This window comes from Nannospalax galili, unplaced genomic scaffold (assembly GCF_000622305.1).
Source record: "Nannospalax galili isolate Female #2095 unplaced genomic scaffold, S.galili_v1.0 scaffold475, whole genome shotgun sequence".
In the NCBI taxonomy this organism is placed as follows: Eukaryota; Metazoa; Chordata; class Mammalia; order Rodentia; family Spalacidae; genus Nannospalax; species Nannospalax galili.
The window spans coordinates 2,699,022-2,705,808 of NW_008339435.1; positions in this window are offsets into that span (position 1 = coordinate 2,699,022).

Below are 6,787 nucleotides of genomic sequence, written 5' to 3' on the forward strand. Positions count from 1 at the left end.
GGGGGTGGAAGCGTGAATGAGGCTTAGGGAGTCCCGGCGCAGAGAGCTGCGCTATAGACTTACCCCAAGAGGCCTGAGGATAGTAGTGCCGCACACTTTTTTTTTTTAAAGAACCAAAATAGATGTTAGCTAGATGTTAGCACTGACTTCTCTTGCAGAGGTCAGAGGTTTGGGTCCAAGCACCCACATAACGGCTAACAACCATCTCTAACTCCAGTTCCAGAGGATCTGACACCCTTTTCTGGCCTCTGCAAGCTCTTATATACATGCAGGCAAAACATTGATAGAATTAAAATATTTTTTAAAAAGAACCAAAATAAGTAGGCTATGTGAACAAATCTAGATTTCTCAGCTTGTCAGTATCAACTGCCCGCCCTGTCATTTGCCCTCCCCAACCCACCCAACCATATCACCCACAGACTGTTCCATTCTATTAGCATTTCTTTGGTTACTTCTCACGCTTACCAAGATAAAAATAAAGCCATAAGCTGGGTGTGGTGATGCATGCCTTTAATCACAGCACTTGGGAGATAGAGGCAGGCAGATCTTTAAGAGTTCAAGGCCAGCCTGGTCTACACAGTGAGTTCTAGGCCAGCTGGGGCTCCAGGGAGATCCTGCCTCAAAAATACAAGAAAAAGAAAAGAAAAGAAAAGAAAAGAGAAAGAAAGAAAGTAAAGAAAGGAAGAAAATCTTACTTTTTCTTCAAAACTCTTTTCCCTAACACTACCTCACCATCATTTTTCCGAGTCTGAATCCCAGCAATATAATTGCATTCGGCTACAGAAATTTTCTTAGTTTCTTCACGTTCGTTATTCCTCGTAAGTTTAAGGAGTTTATTCCAAAGAGCACAGGTAAAACCCTCCCTGTACTTTTATCAAAGCAATGATACTGTCTTCTATGCATTTGTGCAACTCAGTGTTTAATATGGTTTTGAGTATACCTACAGTAAGTCTGTGTGATAAAGTATGCTCTACTATGTGGTTAGGATTTGGTGGGAAATCCACTCTGACTTGGTTATTTACTACACCAGTTATCTTAGGTCTCTTGCTTGGCATAGTCTATACTTGTAGTTTCTGGTCAGGTACTTTCACTGTGCCAGGAGCAGATGGGCCTTCCTTACATGGGGGTCCTAGAAACCAGGCCAATGGTATTTCCCCGAATGTTGCTGCCCAAGCAGCAGGGCTACTATTATGGAAGGAACCATGGCCCCACTGAGGTTCAGAGTCCAACTGAAAAAGGCCACACAGTAGACAGAAAGATATGACCACCTTTACCTCTAGAACAGACTAGTTTCTCCTTTTATAAATACATACAGAAGAGGCTCTAAAATCTCTCAAACGAAGCTTGTTTGATTTGTCATGTTTCCATGCCATCCAAAGTAGGAAAATCCCCTAAACTGTTTCTTGTTTCTTCAACATTCTAAGACATCAAGCTCTTTTAGTTCACCAGCTACAGACTTTAATAGACAGTTACCTTTCCCCACATATGACACAAGGAGTCACTTTCCTTAGGTTTCAGAATACCAAGAGGTAAAAGTCAATTGATAATTTTCTTGCAACTGAAGCACCTTCTTTTTTTTCTTTCATTGTTTCCACTTTATTGCTCAAGCACAGGACTTGAGGTGTGCCTGGACCCTCAGCAACCAGCAGAAAAGAGGCTGAGGGGGGTGGGAGTGGGGACAACCTGGCTAGAAGGGAAATTGATGGGAGGGAAATACAGGAAGGGGCTGGCTAGACATGATCACTGTGACATCAGAGGGCATTATCAGCCATACCATCTGGGTGGGGTAAGGCAGGCAAGAGATAACAGGCACAGCCGTGGTTTTCCCATGCTCCTAGCACTGACAGGGAGACCACACACTTGGAAATGGACTGGAGAGGGAAAGGATGAGGAAGAACCTTTTTTTGATAAAGAAAAGGTGTTCTTCATGAGGTTCTGTCAAAAGATGATGGAACTTTGAAGTTTCATTTCAAACAACCACTTATTCATGCACTAAATATTTATACTATCCATATACAAAACAATTAAGAAAAGGAATGCTATAGATATGTACATATATACAGGATTCTTTTTTTTTTTTTTTTTTTTGGTATTTTTGAGACAGGCTCTCCCTGTAGCCCCAGCTGGCCTGGAACTTGCGATGTAGACTAGGCTGTCCTTGAACTCACAGAGATCCACCTGCCTCTGCTTCCCAAGTGCTGGTACTAAAGGCATACGACACCATGCCTGGCCACTTTCATGGTTCTTATTACAAATACCCTTAAATTGCAACTCTTTGTGTGCTTATCATTCCTATTAAAAGAATCCTAGCACTTGGGAGGCAGGCAGATCTCTATGAGTTCAAGGCCAGCCTAGTCTACATAGCAAGATCCAGGCCAGCTGGGGCTACAGGGAGACCCTGTTTCAAAAAGACTAAAAAAAAAGCAGCAGGTCGGGGCGGGGCTGGAGAGATGGCTCAACGGTTAAGAGCACTGGCTGTTCTTGCAGAAGACCCAGGTTCAAATCCCAGCACCCACCATGGCAGCTAACAACTGTCCATAACTCCAGTTTCAGGGGACATGACAACCTGTTCTGTCCTCTGTGGGCATTGCACGACACGGGTACACTTACATGTATGCAAGCAATACAAATATATACACATAAAAAAAGAGAGAACCATGAAAGTGATATAAAAGTTTAAGGAACTGGCTGTGGCAGTACATACCTGAACTCATAGCACTTAGGAAGATGAGGCAGAAGGATCATAAGCTCCAGGCCAGCATCAGCTACATAGGGAGTTCAAAGTCATTCCAAGTTACACAGCAAGACTCAGTTTCAAAAAACAGTAACAGGAAGTTTGAGGCAAAAGAAATCATGGAAAATGTGTGTGTGTGGCCAAGCACATGCCTTTAATCCCAGCACTGGGGAGGCAGAAGCAGGCAGGTATCTGTGAAATTGAGGCCATCCTGGTTTACATGGCGAGTTCCAGGCCAACTAAGGCTACAGGGAGACCCTGTCTCAAAAAACAGACAAAAATGTATGTGCTTTTGTGTGCAGGTGCATATGTATATACATGCATGTAGAGCAAGAGGACAACTTCAACTGTCATCCTCAGAAATGCTGATCACCTTCTTTGAGACAGGGTTTTTCAATAGCCTGATCACCAATTAGGCTAGACCAGCTGTCTAGAGCCCCAGGGATCCTCCTGTCTCTGCTTCCCCAGCACTGCTGGAATTACAAGGAAGCACAATCACACCTGGCATTTTTATGTGGATTCTGGTTTAAACACAGGTCTTCATGCTTATGAAGTATACTGACTGAACTATCTCCCCAGCCCCAAAATTATGTTTTATTTCAGCTATCTGGATAGCCTTCAGGGAGGAAGTGACAATTGAGTTGGGTCTTGAAGTCATCTATAGGTAGAGCTGAGAAAAAACATTATAAAACACAAACAGTAGGAAGACAGCTTCAATGAACAGATCAGTTTTACTAGAACATTGGGTCTGCTGAAGGGAATCATGATTTATAAGGATAACAGGGTAGTTGGGGCCAGACTCTGGGGAAATTTAAATCCAGGCTGAAGAAGTAGGATATATTTGCTGAGCTATAGGATACCATGAAATTTTCTCAAAACAAAAAACTTTGTTGATTGACATATATATCATATGTCAAAAGACAGTTTGACCTTTTTCTTTTTTTGGTCTTTTTGAAACAGGGTCTCCCTGTAGCCCCAGGGGGCCTGGAACTTACTATATAGACGAGGCTGGCCTCGAACTCACAGAGATCCACCTGCCTCTGCCTCCCAAGTGCTGGGATTAAAGGCATGCACCACCATGCCTGGCAGTTTGACCACTTTTAACATGTGTATATATCCATGAAACCATCACCACAACCAAGATAATGAACATAATCATTATGCTCCAATTCCAATGACGGATTTCAAGAGCATGGCAATCAAAACAATGATTTTAGAAGGTGTTTCTTGTCTTTTAAAAAGAACATGCACTCGGGAGGCAGACGCAGGTGGGTGAATCTCTGTGAGTTCCAGGCCAGCCTAGTTTATATAGAGTTTCAGGTCAGCCAGGGCTACAGAGTAAGACCCTGCTTCAAAAATAAATAAATAGAGCCAGGTGTGATGGCACACATCTTTAATCCCAGCACTAGGGAGGCAGAAGCAGGCAGATCTCTGTAAGACAGAGGCCAGCCTGGTCTACATAGTAAGCTCCAGGTCAGCTGGGGCTATCAGGAGACCCTGTCTCAAAAAAAGGCCAAATAAATAAATGTATATTGGGATGATTGTTCTGGATAGCTTTAGTTGTCAACTTGACACACCTGGGTAGAGGAGACCTCCATTGGACTGGCCTTTGACCATGTCTGTGGGGCATTTTCTTGATTGTTGAGTGATGTGGGAGGGCCCAGCTCACTGTAGGTGGTTCCATCCGTGGGCATGTTGTCCTGTATTGAAGAAAGCAGGCTGAGCAGGGGCCAGGGAAGCAAGCCAGTAAGCAGCGTTCCTCCATGGCCTGTGCTCCAGCTCAGGACCTGCCTCCAGGTTCCTGCCCTGAGTTCCTGCCTTGGCCTCCCTCAGTGCTGAACTGTGACCCAGGAGATGTAAGCCAAACAAACCCTTTCCTCCCCAAGTTGGTATTGGTCAGAATGTTTTGTCACAGCAATTGAAAGCAAACTGGAACAGTTGGGGTGATGGTTCAGTGAGTAAAGGTGCTTCCTGCCAAGACTGAAACCTGGGTCTGATCCATGGGACTCATGGTGGAAGGAGAGAAAAATTACTCTTATAAATTGCCCTCTGACCTATACCCCTACACACATGCAATGAGAGAGAAATTAATAAATTAATAAATGTAATTTTAAAAAGAGTAAATGCCCTTGTGGTAATTTTTTTCAAAAGTATTACAATCTTCAGTGATATATTAAATTTAAAAATGAGAGCTGGGCGTGATGGCACAGGCCTTTAATCCCAGCACTCGGGAGGCAGAGGTGGGAGAATTTCTGTGAGTTCAAGGCCAGCCTGGTCTACATGGTGAGTTCCAGGCCAGCTGGGGCTACAGGGAGACCCTGTCTCAAAAAGACCAAAATTAATTAATTTAAAATGAACTATATTGCCACAGATGGCACATGACTGTCATCTTTAGCTCTTAGGCTGAGGCAAAAGACCATGAGCTTGATGCCAACCTTGTCTACAGAGAGATCCTTTCTCAAAAAAAAAAAAGAGAAAGAATTATACTACATATAAAATAAAACAATGGGCAGAGAACCCACAGCTTCTGCCAACCTGGTGGCAATAGAAAAGACAACCTGGAAGGGGACCAGGCAGGACTGAATAGGACAGTCAACTGAGTGCCTCAGTAGGAGGTGTTACCAGTACAGTAGTCCAGGCAGGTGGTAATAAAGTTTGGTAGGAAGAATCAGGGTAAAATGTAAAAAATACACGAGAAAGATTAATTGGGTGATTAGAACTACAGAGAGAGAAGGTAAAAGTGACTGTGGTTTTGAGCTAGCTGGATGACAAGCTAGGAGATTAGCAGATGAGACAGCATACAAATAATTAGCCTTTAGTTTCACCATAGGCTAATTATGTGAAATTAGGTAAATGACCTAATTCCTCTGCCTTAGTTTCTACATCTATAAAACAGATTATTTAGTAATCACAGGATTGTTGAATGGCTAAAAGAAACAATATACTTTGGAAAGGGCTTAAGCTACTGCCTGAAATATTTTAAGAACTGTGCCATTACCAAATTGAAATACCTGTGAGCTGGAATTCATAAGGTTCTGGCTTGACTTTTCTTCGTTAAGTCTGTCTCTTACAGACGCAAATCAATATTTTACCTTTTACTTCCATGCAGGGAATTCTAAAATATGATTTATGTTCATTCTTCCCAAACCCATATCCACAAATTCTCATTGCTTATTTTTAATTTTTTTACTTTATTTAGCATAGGTGTGGGTGGATGGGCACACATGTGACAGTCAAAGGACAACTTTTGGGCATCATTTCTCTCCTTCTATTCTACCATGTGAGTTCTGGGGATTGAACTAAGGTCATCAGGCTTGGCAGCAACACCTTTGCCTGTGGAGCCATCTCACAGCCCCTCATTGCTTGTATTTGTATGGGGTACTATATATTTCAATTTCAAGATGCTGTACTCTAATCAGAACTAAGTTCATGGTCTGATGCTTCATGGGAAAGGTAGGATAAAACAGTGAGCTGGTAAGGTAAGAATTATAAAAGGGCAGAACAGTCTGCTGACCCTCACGCTCATTCATAAATGGAATAGCATTAGTCAAAGTGAAAATAGTGAGTTTTACCTATGAGGTTAAAAAAAACCATAAAATTCATAATCTTGAATTCATAGTAATAGAGGGGACAAAGGAGCATATCAACTCTCTTGTTAGCAAAACAGCTAGTTTCTACTAAAGAGAAACAAGAAATATCCTTTCTTAATTATTACTGTTACTATTCTGATTTGTCTAGGAAATCAGGAAATTGGCACAGCTTTAAAAAGTAAAAATTAACAGTACCACATATTCACTTCTCTGCAGATGGCTGACTGAGGGATGGGAAGTGGCTGGCTTTGTTAAGCCTCAGCCAAAGGTCACCAATGCTCTATTTCATAAATAGCAATGTTCTTTTAACATTTGGGTAAGTTCCTGGTTTTTGGAATCTATCTGATGATTGGCTACTAATCTATTAGAATATTAAGGACTCTGTGAGATACACAGATCACAGAAGCTATAAGCTTTGCTTTCTGTCACTCTCACTTGTAAGGTCAATAAAATATGTACTGTT